The sequence below is a fragment of the Rhinolophus hipposideros genome, assembly GCF_964194185.1.
Source record: "Rhinolophus hipposideros genome assembly, chromosome: 7".
Classification (NCBI taxonomy): domain Eukaryota; kingdom Metazoa; phylum Chordata; class Mammalia; order Chiroptera; family Rhinolophidae; genus Rhinolophus; species Rhinolophus hipposideros.
Window position 1 is genome coordinate 78614988 of NC_138053.1, and position 19726 is coordinate 78634713.

Consider the following 19726-nt stretch of genomic DNA (forward strand, 5'->3'; position numbering starts at 1 on the left):
AGGATGGTTGGTGGGGGAGGAGAGTATTTATGAGAGAGAGTGCAGTGGCTAAGAGCCACATTGCCTCTGTTTAAATACCTGCTCTGCCACTTTCTATCTGTGTGATATCTAGTAAAGAACTTCTGCCATCTATAAAATTGGGGAAATAGTTGTACTTATTACACAGAATTACTGAGTTGATTAAAAGACAATATATGAGATGTAGTTCTAATAGGATCTAGCACAGGGCCATTATTATTAGTCCAGGGCCATTATTATTATTTCATTGCTTCTTTTTTTTTTCTACGTGCTTAACAACTCCATTGGACAAAAAGATGAAAAGCCTGCTCTGAGTTCTCTTCATAAGACTAGCTGAAATTTGGATGCATAGAGAGGCAGTTTACTTAAAAGGACTGAGCATTTCTATCTGAAAAAATAGGCAAAATAGTGCAAAGCGAAAGTGGCAAGAGAGAGGTGCAATCTGTGTTATCTGTTTAAAAAGATTGTCTGCATGAGCCTCAGTGTTTCACCTATTTGATGGGCACAGTGGCTATCATAAAATGGGTGCCTCTTTCTTCCTTCTCATCGCTTATCCAACAAGCCTTCAGCAGGAAATATAAGCCATGCAAAATGCCAGGACATAGGACAACCTTCCTTTGCAGCCTTCCCTGGCCAACAGCACCTTTCTCCTGTGATACTCACAAGAAAGAGCCAGAAAATAGGGAGTTTTTTTTCTTAATCAGTCTCTCATACCCAACTTTCCAGCCTCTAAATCCATAGAGTTCTTTAATTCTACTGTGGTACCAAAATTGTCATTGTATGCATGTCCCTGGATTTTCCCCTCCCCAAGCCATTGAAATACGGATTCTGTTTTGGAAAGCTCAATGATTCTCCCCCTATCCTCTGAGTAGGGTTTAGTCCTAGTAGACAAGTTCTTTGGGATTTTTTTTTTTTTTTTTTATTGTAGAACCAGGAGAAAAGTGAAAGTGAGGAAGACTGAAGCCCCTGTGTTCGGGCTGGGGGAGGAGATTTTCAGGGCCATTCTGGAGGGATGCTATGAGTGTAAGAGACTGATCCTCGTCACTGTGATCCATCATTGCAAGTAAATTACTTGAGTTATTTAAAATTTATTTTGTTAGTGGTTGAACTGTGTTCCTTTGTTCATATAAACATGTAATTTTCAATGAATGAAAAAGCACAATTCTGATAAAAATTATGGTGAGCATGGGCCAGGTTTTAATTACTTAGTAATGTGGGAACCAGCAGGGTGACCAAGAGGATTTATAGGAGGGCCTGAAAAACTACCGTGTATATAGCCAGTAAAGGGAAACAAAAGAGAACACTGCAGTAAAGGAGAAACTACAATAAAATTATGAAGTCAGCTGCACAACTGGCTAATTTCCTACACAGCAATAAAACTATAACCTTAGTGGTTATCTTGTCTACTGGACAAAAAGCATTTTTGTCTCATATATTTTCTACAAATTAACATCTGTCTTTTCAGGTCTGTAAATTGCCTGAGCCCTTATCAGTAGTAAATAATAAGTCAAATAAAGTTACATCTGGAGCCTGGAGAGTCAGATGAACCTTGGGTGGGCTTGTTACACAACTCCCTGCATGATAACATGATTGCCCACTTAGCCTTTTGCTTTACTTCCGAGTTTTGGATGATTTTTCCTAATGGTCCTCTGTGTGGTCATAAACAGCCTCCTGAGATTATTTTTCATCACACGAAAAATGGGCTGGTCTCGTGTTTTGTGTTCTTTGCTTGCTTTATTTACAGAGGAGCAGCATATATCACACGTACCACACAACACCTTCTCAATGTAGTCTCAACCACTCATCTTATTTACAACTTTGAGTTAAAGTAACTAATTTCTATTTCATAGTGAAAACTGGGAGGTAATCTTTAAGAGCCATCTTAAAAAGCATGAGAACAGACTAGCAAAGTCCACGAAAACAGTAACATGACCTACTGCAGCCATATGTGTCTCTTATACACACACACGCTGGAAGTTGCAGCTTCAGACCTACAACTGAGTCAGATACAGGAATAGACACAGATACAACCAACCACCCAGTGCCTTCCTGGAGTAAAAAACAAACAAAAAAGAATCCTTGCAAGTCAACAGATCCTGAAAATGGATAATTTACTTACTCTACATTTTTTTACTAATGGGGATTTTTCCTCATGCTTCAGACATAACATATGAACAGCTATGGGTCGTTACTTTATCCGACATTCAGATACAACCTAGTGTGATCACAATGAAAGCTCACACCCAGGTCTCTCCCTGGAGGACAGGAGTGTCACCAAGTGGACCATGCCCTCCTCCTGGAAAGGAGTTCCTTGTCAGACTCGATTGTTAAGCCTTTCACGCTGAATGAAAATAACCAGAATAACAGAGCCTTAACATTTTCTTTTCTAATCTCCAGAAATAGCTTGGCTTCTATTCCTCCAAGAGTGTTTTTTATTTTTTTTCCATATAAACAGTCTGGCTTGAATAACTAATCACATTTCTCTTCTCTCAGTAATGGCCAGAACTGGAGTCAACTCTGTGGACCAAACAAAGCAAGTAAAGACAGAAGATAGTAACAACTTTTTAACTGGTCTCATTGTTTTTCACTCATTTTATCTTCTTCCCTTCCCTCCCCTCCCCTCCCCTCCCCTCCCCTCCCTTCCCCTCCCCTCCCCTCCCCTCCCCTCCCCTCCCCTCCCCTCCCCTCCCCTCCCTTCCCCTCCCTTGTTTTCTAATTTAGATATAGCCATGCTGGCCTCTAAGTGGGAGCCACATTAGCTCCTTTGTGAAATAAAGCAGACTATATATATATATATATAAATCAAACTCCCACATTGGGTCTATTTCCAGTTTCCTGTTTGTGATGTCCCTTGTAGTTTTGAGGATAAACAGTGCTTTCAAATAAACACGAAAAAGTTGTAGCTTTAAATCTGTGTTTTGAAAAAGCTCTTGTGAGAACTAATGAGGGCATTATTTTGTATGTTGGTGGTTTCTGTTTACTGGGTTCTGTTCTTGCTTCCCTAGAACTTGATTTCCTCAGCAGTGAGCTCATAGCACTGGCTGCTGCTGCTGACAGTACACATACGCATACAATAAATCTTGATAAAGCTGTGTGCACAGAGGGGTGTTAAGTATAGCTCTGATTGGCCCTTTTGATAATACTGATTGTTCCTTTTGTTGAATTTCACACTATGCATCAAACTCTAAGCACTGAGTGGGAAGCATTTATTCAGATTCAGAGACATTAATTCTGAGCCCCAGATTACATACATACTTTCCACAATTATAAAACCAGTGTGGAATTGGGGTATTTGACTAGTACTTGTTTAAAATCAAGATGTGAACCCCTATCAAGTCCCAAATTAATTTTAAAATGAGGCCAAGCTACCTGGAATCTAGCCAAATCCTCCTGTTCTGTCTTGACCTGAATTGCCATTGGGTCTGGGCCATGACCCAGCCAGTGGTCCACAGGCAACTTGGCGGTTCTGAAACCAGATGTTGGGTTGAGTGAGCCAAAGTCCCAGCTTCCAGCAGGAGGACATTGTATTAGCTTATCTCATCTGGAGCAGTCTCCTCCTACACGAGGGACTCAATAGGCTCAAGGGGGTGAGGTTTGAATTGAGAGGCCAAACTAGTTCATCTTTGTCAGTTTATTACATAAAGAATCACAGCTTCTCACCTACTTCAGTGATCTTGGACTTGGCCTTTTTTCTTTACCTTGTCAAGCTTCATTGACTCTTTCCCCACCCACCTCTGGCACCCCTAAAACCTATGGTAACTTTTTCACTCACACTCACACTCAACTGAATCCATGGGGCTTAGTATTGCAAACTCACACGGCCCTGCAAGAGGCAAATCCACTACAAAGATGAGGATTTCATGACTTTCTTTTCACAACCCGCTTTCCCTCCTCTATACGCAATTATTTTCCATCCCCAAGCTTTTCTCTTCACCTATTTGAAGCTTGCCTTTGAAAGGAACTTGAAAACTTTTTCACTCCCTGGGGTAGTATGTGCATTTGGGGGATATGCTGAGACCTGCTCTCATCTTTCAAAGCCTTGAGGCTGGCTGCCTTTGCTAGTAATTGACAGTGAGTCTTCTAGGTTTTCCAGCCAGTTTTTATTTTTTGGATCAATTATTAATAGTAATAGATAACATTTATAAATTTTTTACAGTGTGCCAACTGCTCTTATAGGTGTTTTATGAATCAACTGGTTTATGCTTATAATAATTCTATAAGATACATTTCAGTATGTTCTCAATTTACAGATGAGAAAACTGAGTCAGAGAGAAGTCAAGTAAATTATCCAAAATTACTCAGGAGTTACTAAGAAGTAGTGCTAATTTGGCTTTAAAACTGCACATAGATGTCATTCTGTGCTCAAAACTAAGATTAAGATACTGATCTCTGTGCTGCCCTCGTCTTCAGGGTCACTCCTTCTCTTCAGGGTCCATTGTATTCTCTGTGTTTAAGTAGTAATTGTACCTCTCCATTTGAAAAGATACTACTACAATTCTAACTCTGTAGACATGTTCAGAGAGGAGACTATAAGAGCACTGAGGGAGTCAATGATGATATTTATTCTCTTACTGTCATTGATTTTACATTTTGCTTCTGTGGAGGACAGTGCTTGTGTGTCTGTTGACATAATTCTACTCTTTCAGAGAGTGTGATGATAGGGAGTGGTGCTTGGAGCATGCAGTGTGTTTGGAAGGGCACCAGTGTCTGTTTGTGTAGCTCGGACCCCAGGTTCTGGAGGCCTGGCTGGGCCAGCTGCAGCTCAGCAAGGGCTTAATTTAGAATTTCCGGAGCCACTTGTGTATCCAAAGTATTTCATGTGTGATTCAAATAATAATTGAAAAAAAGGCAGAAAGATTGAGTCAGCTGTAAAAATGGAATGATATCTAGCATTGGGGCCAGGTTACCAAAGGTTGTAGCCCTGAGAGCACTCAGTGACAAAGTGCCTTGGAATGTTCCATGTTAATTTGGATGGAGAGGGTGGGGTGGGGCTGGAATGGGGAGAAGGTTCAGGGTCCTGGGAATAAATGGAGTAGGGCCATCAGTTATTCACCGAACTGATTTTGATGTGAGAGCCTTGTCTGGGTCCTGAGTTGGGGATAGAGCTGGCCTAGGGGAAGAACATGATATTTGAAAATGGTGGGGGTGAACGTTTTTATTGGAATCTTCAGTGTAAGAGAGATGAGGCAGAAATGATCACGTAATTTTCAGTGTGCTTCCTTGGTTGCCATCTCTCAAAGCCATGTATCATCTGGCCCTGCCTGTGTGTTCAGGGTAGTCTCCCTTATGCCACTTGCTCCACATTCATATGTCCCAACCAATCTTTCTGATACTTTCTAGTACCCCCTAAGTGTGTTCCTGTTATAGAAATCACACACTTACTCCTTTCTATGTCTGGAGCATTCTCTCTCTGTATCTGCACATATGTTTTTCATTATCTTAAGTCTCAGTATACATGTCACTCCCTTGCAGTGTTTTTTCCTAATCACCCTATCTAAATTACATTCTTTTCTTACACTGCTCTTTATCCCAGCAGGCTCTTTGTGTCTCTCATAATGCATATCACAACCTCTAATTTTTGATCAGTTTGATTGTCTCACTAGTTTATGGTGAGTCTTCCCCGTTAGATTCCAGGCTCCGTGAGGCAAGGGCCATGTCAGTGTGTTCACTGCTGTCTCCTCAACTTCTAGTACAGTGACTGGCTCATAGTAGATGCTCAATAAATGTTTGTTTTAAAGACAGGGCATGGGAGGAAGACTTGGTGATTTGGGATTAGAAAAGGGGGGCATGGTGAGCCTGGTTTGTGATGGGGTCCAACCTACAGCCTCCGGTCCTTGACTTCATGCTCCAGTGGCAGAAACTGGACTCGGGATCATTTCTATGTGAAGATTTTCCAGCTTTCTTATGATGATGGTTTGAGTGTAGACCTAAGTGAAGAAGCAGAAAGTTGATCTGACCAGTAATTTAAGGGATAGATTGAGCCTTCAGGAGTTTATGTTTTTAATTCAAATCTTTAAGAAGAATTCTGAAATAATATTAGTTACTAATTCTTTTTTTTTTATTTATTGAGGTGACAATTGTTATAAAATTACATAGATTCAGGTGTACAATTTTGTATTACATCATCTATAAATCCCATTGTGTGTTCACCACCCAGAGTCAGTTCTCCTTCCATCACCGTATATTTAATCTCCCTTAACCTCATCTCCCACCCCCCACCCCCCTAACCCTCTGGTAACCACTAAACTATTGTTTGTGTTTATGAGTTTTTGTTTCTCATTTGTTTGTCTTGTTCTTTTGTTGTTTTTGGTTTATATACCACATATCAGTGAAATCATACACTGTTGGTGGGAATGCAGACTTGCCGCTGTTATGGAAAGCAGTATGGAGGTTCCTCAGAAAATTACGAATAGAATTACCATATGACCCAGCAATCCCTCTCCTGGGTATCTACCAAAAAATCTGAAAACATTTATACATAAAAACAAGTGTGCTCCAATGTTCATTGCAGCTTTATTTATGGTGGCCAAGCCATGGAAACAACCAAAACGTCCTTCGATAGATGAATGGATAAAGAAGTTGTGGTATATATACACAATGGAATACTATTCGGCAGTAAGAAAAAATGATATAGGAACATTTGTGACAACATGGATGGATCTTGAGAGTATGATGCTAAGCAAAATAAGTCAGACAGAAAAAGCAGTTACTAATTCTTAACATGAGCATAGGCCTTTTCACAGAATGGTATTAATTATTATGTCCTTGGGTCACCATAAGAGCCTTGGGAGGGATAAGAATATACAATTTTAATCCCATTTCAGACATGAGGAATTAGCCTCAGAGAGTTGAAGAGACTTTTCCAGTGTCAAATAACTGGAGTTAGAATACAGGATGCTAGGTTTGTATGGATTGCTCTTTATATTACATTTTTTTCAAATAATACATTTTTTTTATTTTTATATATTATCTTCACAATAGGTTAATTGCACTTATGGCCCCAAGTTTTGATCTCTTTCTGTGTCCACACCTTTGGCTATATAACCCTGAAGTCTCTGTCACTTTCTCTTCTGAATTTGCCTTTGAGTACAGTTCTGACATTTAGAACCATATTTGATATTAAGAAAAAATTAAAATCGACCAGAATGTGGGGAGAATCAAGAATACAAGTAGCAAATGAACCTAACTGTATTATAAATGAATAACATAACCACAATGAAATGGGTTCGGGACAAAAGAACCAACTGAACCCTAGAAAATAGTGTGCTGACTGTATTTTAAGATGAAAGACCAACAAAAAATATACACAAATACTATACTCTAGTTAGTAAATTTGTTTTTCTTAAGGGTATACGTTAGCAATTCTGAATCTACTTGTATTGGAAGAATGAGAATAAATATATTGTGGGTAATAAGAATCAGATTTATCAATGGCAGATAAAGAAATTATAAACAAAAACAAGAGGAAGGCTAAAATAAACACTGATGTGGGCTACCCAGAGGTATCAGTATTAACTCATGGTTTTTAAGAGATGGATAAATGGATGGATGGATGGATGGATGGATGGATGGATGGATGGATGGATGGATGGATGGATAGACAGACAGATTAATAGATATAGAAATTGATACAGATGTAAGTATACATATATTTCTTAGGTCTGTCTACTGAGAGAGCCTAGAAGCAGCGATATTCCAGTAGCAACAGGAACATCTAACATCCATTTCTTGGTTTCTGTGATAACATTCTTCAACAGAAGGAACCCCAGTTTGTTGGTGAAGTGATTGATTCCATGTCTAGGGGAGGTGAAATAGAAGACGAACGGGCATCATCTTATGATGCCAGAAAGTAAGGAAGTACTTAAAAATGTTAAACATATTGAAAATACACAGAACCAACTTGAAGGAGCTCCCAGTGGCCAAAGCTGGGACAATTTAGGCAACAAAATAAAATGATGATAGTATTGGATTGACAGAATAAAATAAATATTCATTAGTCCAATCTGTTTATAAATAAGTAATTGAAAAAAATGGTGGTGAAGGAACAAGCTTTTCCTTACAGTAAAATTCTGATTAATAAATATAGGTGAAATGATACAAATAAAAATTTCTGTTTGTCAGAGCAGTAATTATTGCAGGTGAAAATGACCAGTGTTTGCTAATATTAGTGAGTGAAAGTATGATGAGAAACAAGATATTTTTATAATTTCAAGGTATCTCTCCACAAAATGCTTATTAATTACTAAGAGGCAAATAATAGCTTTACAATAGAGAAACCTGATGGATACCACCCTAATTCTGTGATAAAAGTTAGCATCATCAGTAATGATAGATAGGTATCGTCTACCCCTTGATGTGTTGCACTAAAAAGGCCATGGTTCTGTGTCTGTGGCACTTTTGCCAAGTGCATAATCTGACTTAATCTTGAAGAAAGAGACAAACCCCGCTTGAGGGTTATTATTGTACAAAATAACTGACCAGTTCTTTTCAAAAGTGTCATGGTCACGAAAGACAAAGGAAAACTGAAGAACTGGGCCATATTTGAGGGACACTAAGGAAACATGACAACTTAACGCATTGTGGGTTCTGGATTGGAGCCTGCAACAGGTGAAGAACATTAATTGGACCTTGGCAAAATTTGATAAGGTCTGTAGATTAGGTAACAATATTGTATATCAGTGTCAATTTCCTGACTTTGACAGTTGAATTATGATTAAGTGAGATGTTCACATATGGGGAAGCTGGCTAAAGGGCATTCAGTAACTCTATACTATCTTTGCAGATTTTTTATAAATCTGAACATATTTCAAAATGAAAGTTGGTAAAACAAAAGGCAGATGCATTCCCTGCCCTCAAAGCTTATCCCTGCCTTCAAGACACTTATATTCTAGTAGTGGAGATTGGCATCAATATAAACACACTTAAATAAATGTAAAATTACTCGTGTGATTAATGAATGTTCCAAAAGGGAGTGCATAGTGGGATGAGAGCATGTTTATGGAGGATTTATTCTGGTTAAGGAGGTTGGGGAAGGGGTATTTGAGCTAAGATCTGAAGGAAGACTGGGAGTCCGTGAGATCAAGAAGGAAGGGAAGAACATTCCAGGCAGAACAGACAGCATATAGAAAGGCCCTGTGGTAGGAAAGAGCAGGACACAGTCAAGAAATCAGAACACGGCCAATGGGGATTGAATTTAGAGAGTGAGGAGCAGAAGAAGGAGATAGGCTAGAGAATTAGGTAGGCAGGAGAAAAGAGAGATTGAGATGGTTTCAAAAGAAGGATATGGGGTTCAGGGGAGGGTGAGTTACCATTTATTTAGCATTTATTATATACCAGGCTCTGTGCTAGACACAGCCCTGAAATAGATGCTGTTGTTAGCCTTGTGGTACCGATGGAAAACTGACGTCACGTGCCGGAATCATTGAGACACTGCAGATTTCAGCTCATTGGTTCTGCTGAACCAGCACCAACACCACCAAATTATCTAGATCTCAACAGTAAGTACTGTGAGAAGGTCCTAAGAAAACTAAGACTAAAAAAAAAAGAAATGCATAGTTGGTTCATAAAAGAAAATAGCTGTCACCTGCGAGAGTTTGTCGTGACTGAGGTGAAATATAGATTGAGTGTCATTTGCCACTCACATGCACTTTTAGCTCTGCTTTTGCATTTGGTGAGTCGGTTCACTTGATGCTCGTTGTACAGTGGACTCTCCATTATCCAGAACTGTGAGCTGAAGAAGGTTCAGGGACACTGCACCTTCTGTTTGACTTACACTCTTATCTATGCCACCACACATCCTCAGTGTCGAAAAACCCAGGAGATGGTGGAAAGTATTCAATAGGAGAACTCAGATGGGCACAGGATTTCTTTCATGCCTGAGAAGGTAGGCGTAGATCTTCACAGTTTCATGATCACCATCAATGCCATGTAATACTGTAGCAAAAGGAAGAATACCCTGTAGTGAAGCTGGGCTGATTCTAGAACAAATGCTGGACTTGATATCAAGGCCTTCATCATTTGGTCCATTCTTTTCTCTTGTAAAGGAGTGTCTAAAGGGAGAATGATGTCCCAGTCATGTATCAGATTGAACTTTGTGCTTGTTAAGGTTTCATAGACACAGTCATCTAGTGTTGTGTTAATAACACTCCTGTGGAATGGGATATGGGACACTTTAATCTGTCTGTTTTTAGCCTTCTGTAAATACCCAGAAAATCCGTTTGACCCAGTGCGTACACTACAGAAATCCTTTAAAGGTTGCTGTTGGTGGTTATCACTCCTTTTTAAGTTGATATTAACAAGAAACCTGAAAAAGGAAAATGACAGGGATGTTTGGGTATTGTGTCCGTGGGGGATTTTTCATTTTTATTTCAAATGGCATAAGGCAGACGATCGGAAAGACATTACGCTAATGGTTTTGTGGTTTGTATTATTACATTTTATCCCCAGAAGTAAAGTTTCCAGTTGGCAAAGGACCTAGGTGACTAGAGTCCCTGTCCCAATCAACAGCACTGAGGGACGTTATTTGGAAGGTCAATACTGTGGATTTGCTCCCACTCAAAGCACCTTTGTCCTGGCCTGGATGAGCGTTTTAATTTTGTTTTAATTTAATTTTTTTGAACATGTAAAATCTCAGGAGAGCTCCATAATTCAGATTTGGATAAATTCTTACTGATTTCACACCTCCCAGGGACTACGCTGGGATGGGTGGGTGGTTGTTAATGACATTCCTTTTTGAGATTTAAGGGGAGCTCAAAAGAAGGAAGTGAACACTGGTCTGTATGGGCTTTAATGGATGTGGATGGAGCTCATCGGGTCCCACTTAATAAAAGGGGTAGCCAGGCAGACACAGGCCTAGTAAGAAAACAGATTTCAGAAGAGAGCAGTAGCCTTGCCTCTCCAGGGAAACCAGAAGAGGAAAGGTTCTAAGGGTGGTTGGCTGTTGGGAAGCTGAACCTGGAGAAATTCCCCCAGCAGGTGGACAGCCCAGCTAGGCCTTTTATTCAGGCTAATTGTGTTTGATTTACCTCATTTGTTTTTATGTATTTATGTACACATCTCTAATTTCCCATACCTGAGATTATAGCATGCATGCTATTGTTATTATTGACATTTCCCTTTGCCCTCCCCCACTTGGGTTTCTCAGAGGTTGCTCTTCTTGGTGCTACTATATTTCCCAAAAAATAAGATCTAGCTGGACCATCAGCTCTAGTGTAGCTTTTGGAGCAAAAATTAATATTATATTAAAATAAGACCAGGTATAATATAATATAATATATAATATAATATAATACTGAGTCTTATATAATATAAGACTGGGTCTTTAATATAATATAATATAATATATGATATAATATAATATGATATAATACATCGGGTCGTACATTAATTTTTGCTCCAAAAGATGTATTGGAGCTGATGGTCCTGCTAGGTCTTATTTTTGGGGAAACATGGAAGTCCAGTCAAGCAGGAAGGAAACACAGATCAGGGTCTCAGAGAGCTTCTGAGCCAGAAGAGTAGAGGAATTCCTGTTCCTCTGGACAAGAAATTTAGGTTCCGTTTTTGCTTTTGCTACTACTGTGTGAGCCTGGACAGATAATTTTTATTTTAATAAAATTGTTATTTAGGTCATTGTAGATTCACATACAATTGTAGGGTATAATAGAAAGAGATCCCTTATAGCCTTCACCCAGTATCCCCCAATGTAACATCTTACAAACAATAGTACAATATCACAATCAGGATATTGACATTGACATAATCCACTGATATGATTCTGGTTTCCCCAATTTCACTTATATTCATGCGTATGTGTTTGTGTGTCTGTGTAATTAGTGCTACACAATTTTATTACATATATAGTTTCATGCATCCATCAACACAGGATACTGAAGAGTTCCATCCCCACAAGGAGCAATCCTGTATATTGCTCTTTTATAACCACTCCTTCCTCCTGTGCTCCCCATCCCGCATTTCTAACCTCTTTCAACCACTAATCTATTCTAAAGTTTTCTAGAATTTTTTTCATTTCAAAAATGTTATATAAATGGAGTCACACAATGTATAACCTTTTGGGGTTGCCTTTTTTCTCTCAGCATAATTCCCTAGACATTTACCCAAGTTGTTGTGTGTATCAATAGTTTGTTCCTTTTTGTTGCTGAGTAGTATTCCATGGTGTGTACATACCGTAATGTTGAACCAGTCACTTCTTTAAGGACAGCTCAGCTGTATCTAGTTGTTGGTTATTACAAATAAAGTTGCAAGGAACATTTGTGTACTGGTTTTGGGGTGAACATAAATGATCATTTCTCTAAGATAAATGCCCAAAAGACTGTTGGGTCATATGGTAATTGCATGAGTAGTTTTGTAAGAAACTGACAAGCCCACAGTGTGTGGTGATCCAGTTGTCCACATCCAGTATCACGATAGTAATAATGTCACCATGTCACCATTTTTTTTTCATTTTTGCTAAGCCACCATCACCTAACCAAAACTTAGAACCTAAACTAATTGCCATTGATTTTCTTTTTAATTAAAATTTATTGGGGTGGCACTGGTTGGTAAAGTTACGTAGATTTCAGGTACAATTCTGTAATATATCATCTATATATCACATTGTGTGTTCACTACCCAGAGTCAATTCTCTTTCCATCACCATATATTGGATCCCCTTTAATCTACCACCCCCGTCCTCTCTTACCCTTTGGTCACCACTAAACTATTTTCTGTATCTATGAGTTTTTGTTTCTTCATTTGTTTGTCTTTAACCATTTTGATAGGTATGTAGTGATATCTCATTGTGGTTTTAATTTGCACCTCCCTGATCAGTAATGATGTTGAACATCTTTTCATGTGCTTTTTAGACATCTGTATATCATCTTCAGTGAAATATTTGTTCCTGTCTTTTCCTCATTTTTAATTTGATTTTTTTTTTTTGCTTACTGTTGAGTTTTTTACTTCCTTATATATCTTGATGATGCTAGTCTTTTGTTAAATATGTGGTTTGCAGATGTTTTCTTCCAGTATGGAGCTTATCTTTTCATCTTCTTCACATAGTCATTTTTAAAAATAACATCTTTGTTGAGACATAATTTACTTAAATATAATTCACCCATTTAAAGTTTACAATTCAGTGGGTTTGTGTATATGCACAGAGGGGTTCAACCATCACCACAGTCAACTTTAGAACATTTTCATGACCCTAGAACAAAGCTCTATATTTCAAATTGGCTTTTGCAGAGCAAAAATTTTAAATTTTGGTGAGGTCCAATTTATCAATTTTCTCTTTTGTAGATAGTCTTAGGATTCTTTGCTTAGTCCTAGGACCCAAAGATTTTCTCCTGTTTTTCCTAATAATTATACAATTTTACATTTCATGATTAAGTCCATACATTCATACATTTTGAAGTAATTTTTATTAAAAAAAAAATGAGGCTTAGGTCAGTGTTGTTTGTTTTGCCTGTGGTTGCCCAATTGCTCCAGGATCTCCTCCATTGAATGAGTTTATACCTTTATCAAAAATCGGTGAGGCATCGTCTTGTGGGTCTTTTTCTGAATTCTCTGTTCTGTTCCATTGTTCTGTGTGTCTATGCCTCCTAATTTAAGCTTTTAAAAATACAGTTGACCTCTATGTAAAATGGGGTTGGTAATACCTGCTCTCCTGTCCTCAGGTTGTTAAGAGAAGCAACTATGATTGTGTAAAAGATACATGCTCTTATTGGGAAGAACAAGTTTCACTCATTCTTTTTAAATTCTTTCAGCTTATCTGGTGGTCACGGTTCAATTTTCATATGATGGGAACCACGACGAGTCACCACTCAGTTACAGACATGGGAACTATCTATAAATGTCCACATTATGGAATCTTTGCAGCAAAACGAGTCCTTGTCCCGCTTCCATCTGGGGCCCTTTTGCAGGCTCTCTGGATTCCTCCCACCATCCCTGCTTGTGTTGGTTCCGAAATGCATGCTCATTTTAATAAGCAAAGTATAACATAATTATAAAAGAGAGCTGATGTCCCCTAATTACTTAGCAAATGGAAATAGTTTAGGATTAGGCCATTTGGAATTATCCAGGCCATTTGGAATTCTCGAAAGGCTACATGATGACCCTTTTCTCTGCACCTTGTTCATCCTTCTCATCCTATCTAGTTACATGCTACCCACTCCGAAAGCCCTGCTTACCACCTTGAGAAGTAAGTCTATTCCACCTGCTGACTAGACAAAGAGTGCCTCAGTGGAAGCAAAGTTGATTTTATTTATCTCCTCAGGGTGATTGAAAATAACAGGTGCTCATTGAATCCAGTTTCCTTGATCTCTTTAGCCTCCAAACTCTTATCATCTTAGGTAGACAATATTAAGCCAAAAAGAGCTGCCTAGGAAACTCTAATAGCCTCAATAGGGCAGAAGTGGGCAGAGGCATAAAGGTTAAGTCAAGATGGGCCTGTCAGCACTGATGGATGGATTGGAGCCCCAGGACAGGGGGAGAAAGTCACAGAGGACAGGACCAGTCAGGTGGCAGTCAAGGCTCCAGGAAAGGGCCAGGCAAAGAACTTTTAATTTATACCTCGTGTCACTGGAATGATTTGTAAAATGGAATTTCTGGCTAATTAAAATGTTAATTAAAGCTTATTTAGAAAAGTCTTACTTTGATAATTCCAGTTGTTGAAATGTTACTGTCTCAATAAGCACACTTCAGTGATTGTGAAACAGTGATTGGTGATTGAGTCTCTTTAGGGGCTGAAAGGTCACTTTGGGAATTACTGATGCAATGATAGAATGTGCAGTTGATTGGGTAGGTCTGTGTTCACTTCAGTTTCCACCATCTACCATGGAAGTTAATATTTTTTTAATTTATTTTTTAATTGTGGTAAAATCTACATAACATAAAATGTACCATTTGAACTATTTTAAGTGTGCATTTCAGTGGCTTTAAAACAGTCACATTGTTGTGCAGCTACCACTGTCTATGTGTCTAGCAAACTTTTTTCATCTTTCCAAACTGAAACTCTGTACCAGTGAAACAATAACTCCTCAAAATTTCCCTCCCATGCCAGCCCTTGGCAACCACCATTCTGTTGCCTGTCTCTTGAATTTGACTCTTCTAGGTGCCTCAGGTAAGTGGAATCTCGCATCTTCTCTAACATACTTATCACTGTTACTGTCCCAGAGTTAGGCCCAGAGGGGCTCATGTTGATGAGTGAATGATAAAATTCAGGTTAGATTCACTCGAATGTGAACACCGTTTTGTTTCTGTCTTGTTTACTGCTCTAAACACCACCCTACCCCCACAAATAAATATTAAGTGAATGAGTCCATACATTCATTCAGCAAGTATTTATTGCATGTTAGATGACACCCGGCTCTGTGCCAAGTCTTGAGTACACAAATGACTGAGGCACTGATCCAGTTCTCTCTTGTAAAGAAAGGCTTTCCTCTCGGGGACACGCTGTCCAAAAGGGCAGGCTGACCCAGGCAGAAGGAAATAAAATGAAACACAGAAGTTTCTTTGAGCTAAGAATTAACAGTGGCAGATCCATTGTATTGGCTACATTTGCTAATAGATAAAATCCTGCCTTTGGTTTATAACAAATATAATATCATTCTATACCAAGCATATTCTCTGATCACAAGGCTTTGAAATTGGATATCAACTGCAAAAAGACAGCAGGAAAAAACCCACAAATATGTGGAAATTAAAAAATAATATCTTTCTGACCTTTACTAGAAAAAAGCAAATTGCAGAGTCTCTCTTTTTGGCATTCATCACAAGAGTGAAGTGATTCCTGATTACAGCGGATCTAATGTCCCCTAAGATTATAATTTATGTCTCCTGAGTCCCTCTGCCCTGAATTACTCTATCAGGCTTGTGATGTCCCAGAGGGCCTGAGGAAAATAAAGACAGGTTCAGTGTCTTTCGATTATTTTTGAAAATAGATTCTTATAACACATTGGGAAACTATGCACTCTATAGCATTCCTGTTTCTATAGCATATATTCTTCTGTAACTAGAGTGAGGCTGAATTTCACCCTGAAAAGTGACACAAAAATGTTGTAAACTAGAGAACTTGCATAAATTCATACCCCTACCCCTAGTATGTAAAACTTAAAAATTCTGGATAAAGAGCTTTTATAATTTTTTTCTTTAAATACAGATAGTAGAGTAGGCAAGAATATGTGCAAAGTTCTCAGAGGCACAAAAGAAAATGGAGGGAGGGCAGGAATGGGAAAAAAAAAGATGTAAATGCAGATACAGAAGTTAACCAAATGCTGAAAAAAATGGCTTCCTTGGAGCTTTCTGAACTCTGCATTCTAAGAGCCCATGTGTGGGGGACTGAGGAGAAGTTTCCGACCTCATAGACAGTAGAGAGCTGAAAGCAGACGCCTACATAAAGATGAAATTGAAAAAGTGTCATTCTCAGTGAAGAGGTATCCTAGTCATTCTCAGTGAAGAGGTTGGAAGCAAAACCAACCAACCAACAAAAGAATCCCACAGCGGAAAACTAAGGAAATGTACCTCTGTTGGCTTAGGTTCTGGGTGGAAGAGGGCCATGTCTGCTAGAAGAAAAAAAGAACATTATAAATCTGTATGAATATAAATACTATATTTATAATAAATGGGCAAGCAAGAAGTTATGTTTGTGTGAAATTAAGCATTAGCATAAGGTAGAGGGAAAGAACTGTAAAATATGCCCATATGTTTATATGTTTATAGTAATATGTCCATTGGTATATAAATATGACCACATGTAAATATGGTCTCTTTCACTTTATCTAAAAGTTCAGTCTCATCAGGGTGGAGTTGTTCTATTTCCCTCTGCTCAAAAAAGGGTCCGGTGGTTTCTCCAGATCTCTGCGATGTAGTTTTCTCATTAGTGCCCTCAAAGACTTCTTCCCTCTTGACTTCCAGCCTGACTCGTGCTGTCTTGCCCCTTTAGTACTTATCACGCAGGATGTACATTTTTCTGAGAGATTCTAGTGGTACAGGAGGAGGAACTTAGAACTATTTATGCCCTGGAGTCAAGTTGGTGACATGAAATAGCGAGCAGTTATGTGTGATCTGGGGCATAGCAGCAACAAACATAACTGACTCCCACGTTTTTTTCTGACCGACATGCGGAGCCTTGATGCCAGTGGGGAGAACGTTATGAGCAATCCAGTAGGTATCACTCAACATGTTCTTGCTGCATTTAAACGTGCACATGAGTTGAGGACTGTTGTTTTCCCCTGTCCATGAAACCTTGGTGCCTTCAGATCTCTCAAGAAGACCATACTGAACATGCCTGAGGCAATTTGTGCCTGCCAGTGAGTGGTCAACCATTACAGGCCAGGCAGCAATCCTCCTTCTCTATGGGATCTGGGTGTGCAGCAGCAGAAGAGAACCAGGTGAGGGCAAAGTTGAGTTAGGGTAGGAGGCAAAGCCTTGCGCAATGCCCTACGCAGAAGAGGTGGGCCTCGTTGCCCAGGCTAGAGGCCACGGGAATGAATGCTAAAAATCATCCCTTCAAGTGCAGGAGACTTTGTACCAGCCAGTCTTCTGCTTTCTGTGTTCACTTTCCTTGCTCCCTGGTACCATTCAAGCCTCCTCCATGCAACCTTCTCAAGGCATGGTTCTTGCTTGTCTGCAGACAACCCTAAATCTGACAGATAGCAGTTAAAGGCTCTGCTACCTGAGAAAGCTTTAAAGGAGAGACAGCTTTATGAAGTGCTGCCTAAACCATTTGGAGAAGGAAAAACTACTCAGTTATTCGTACTTTCCAGGGATCTCTAGGACCTGTGCTCTGTTACCACCCAGGGCATCCTGGACATCTCAGCAGATACTGGATGGATATCGGTACTTCCTTAGCTTCAGGCTTAAGAAAGTCAGTCCTGCGTCAGGATGGGAAATTGTCCTTACTCAAACTGCCTGTTTTACTGCATTTCTCCCCTTAAAGCAAACACTTCACAATCTCACCGTGGAGAATTCTCTAATCGAAACAAGCCATGTCATGGGGAAAGGTAGACAGTTCTTGCAGTTCTTTCTTATGTATGATTCATAAATTAGTTCCAGTTCATCTTGTTTTTCCTTCATCCATGTATGAAACATTTATTGGGCGCCTCTCTTTGCTAGACATGGTATTGGGCACTGGGTGCAAAGCTGAAGGAGATGCACTTCTGGCCCTTTAGGTACTTAAAGCTTATTGCACAGCCTCTCAAGTAGCAGGAAATGACAGCAGTGTGGAAAGTGTTTGACTCCAGGGCTGCCTAGAAGTTATCCCAGCCCAGAAGAGGGAGATCTAGTGTGTGTGTGGTGTGGACTGAATTGTGTCTTCCCAAATGTCTTGTGTGGAAACTCTAATCCCCGTTCCCCCTGCGCTGCCCCTTGTGACTATATTTGGACATAGGGCTTTTAGGAGACAACTAAGGTTAAATGAGGTCATAAGGATGGGTCTTAATCCAATAGGATTGGTGGCCTTAATCCAATAGGATTGGTGGCCTTAGAAGAAGAGGATGAGAAGGTGATCTCTGTCGCTCCACATGCACACGTTGAGGAAAGACCGTGTCAGCACACAGCCAGGAAGAGAGCTCCCACCAGAACCAAATCATGCAGGCATGGTCTTGGACTTTCAGCTTCCAGGGCTATGAGAAAATAAATTGTTGTTTACACAACCCAGTCTGTGGTATTTTGGTATGGCAGCCGGAGCAAATTAAGACTCTGTGTGTGTGTGTGTGTGTGTGTGTGTGTGTGTGTGTGTGTGTCTCTCTGTCTGTCTGGAGGTGCCAGGAGAGCTTCTTAGAATTGTGACACCTCCCCGCCCCTGAAGAACTGTCTGGCTTTGTCATCAGGCCTTGAGGATAAATGTGTAGAGCTGGCTTCTTGTCCTTTCAAAATTCTTAGAAATTTTAAAAGCAGAAGCATTTCTTCTGTCACGTCCGAGATGACTTCATCAGGACTCAGCAAAGTCAGACTAGATATATACAATCCTTTCTCCCAGATCAGTCCTGTCAGGGCCCAATTCAAATCTCACCACGTCAGTAAAGCGTCTGGCACTTTCCATAATAGAACTAATATTTCTCCTTGGGATTATTTAAAACCTGATAATGATGTTGTCCTATGTTCATTTTGTATTACTCACAATTAGACTGGCTGTTGTATAAGTGCAGGAATTATGTCACTTCTTTGCCTCTATTCATAGTAAAGTAGAGTAGGGCTTGCCCGACAGAGCCTAGTCCATCAATCTTTGTTGTTGCGGTAGTGGAATCAGATAGACTTGCTAGATCTAGGCTCTGTCATTTACTATGTGACTTTGGGGAAATTCCTAATCTCGTTCAGCCTCAGTTTTTTCATCTATACAATAGTGATGGTATTAGGGTTTATTTCATGGATTTGCTGGCACAATTAAGTAAAATATTGTGTGTAGAATGATTAGCACAGGATTTGGCCTTCAGCAAGTGTTTAGTATAGATAGGTCTTGTAGAAAATTTTAAAATAGATCTATGTCTTCACTAGACCCAGCTCTTATTTTCACATTTCCTCCTACATGAGCATTTACTGTGTAACTCACTGGATTATTTACTGGAAAAATGAAAATAACTTGATGGGCTTTAAAGAGATCTTTTTTTCCTTTTCTTTAGACTCTCTTTCTCAAAATTGGGAAGATAAGAAGTTGAGGAGGGCGATTAAAGAAGGAGAAGTGAGAAAAGAAAGAAAGGACTGAGAGAAACAGAGAAAT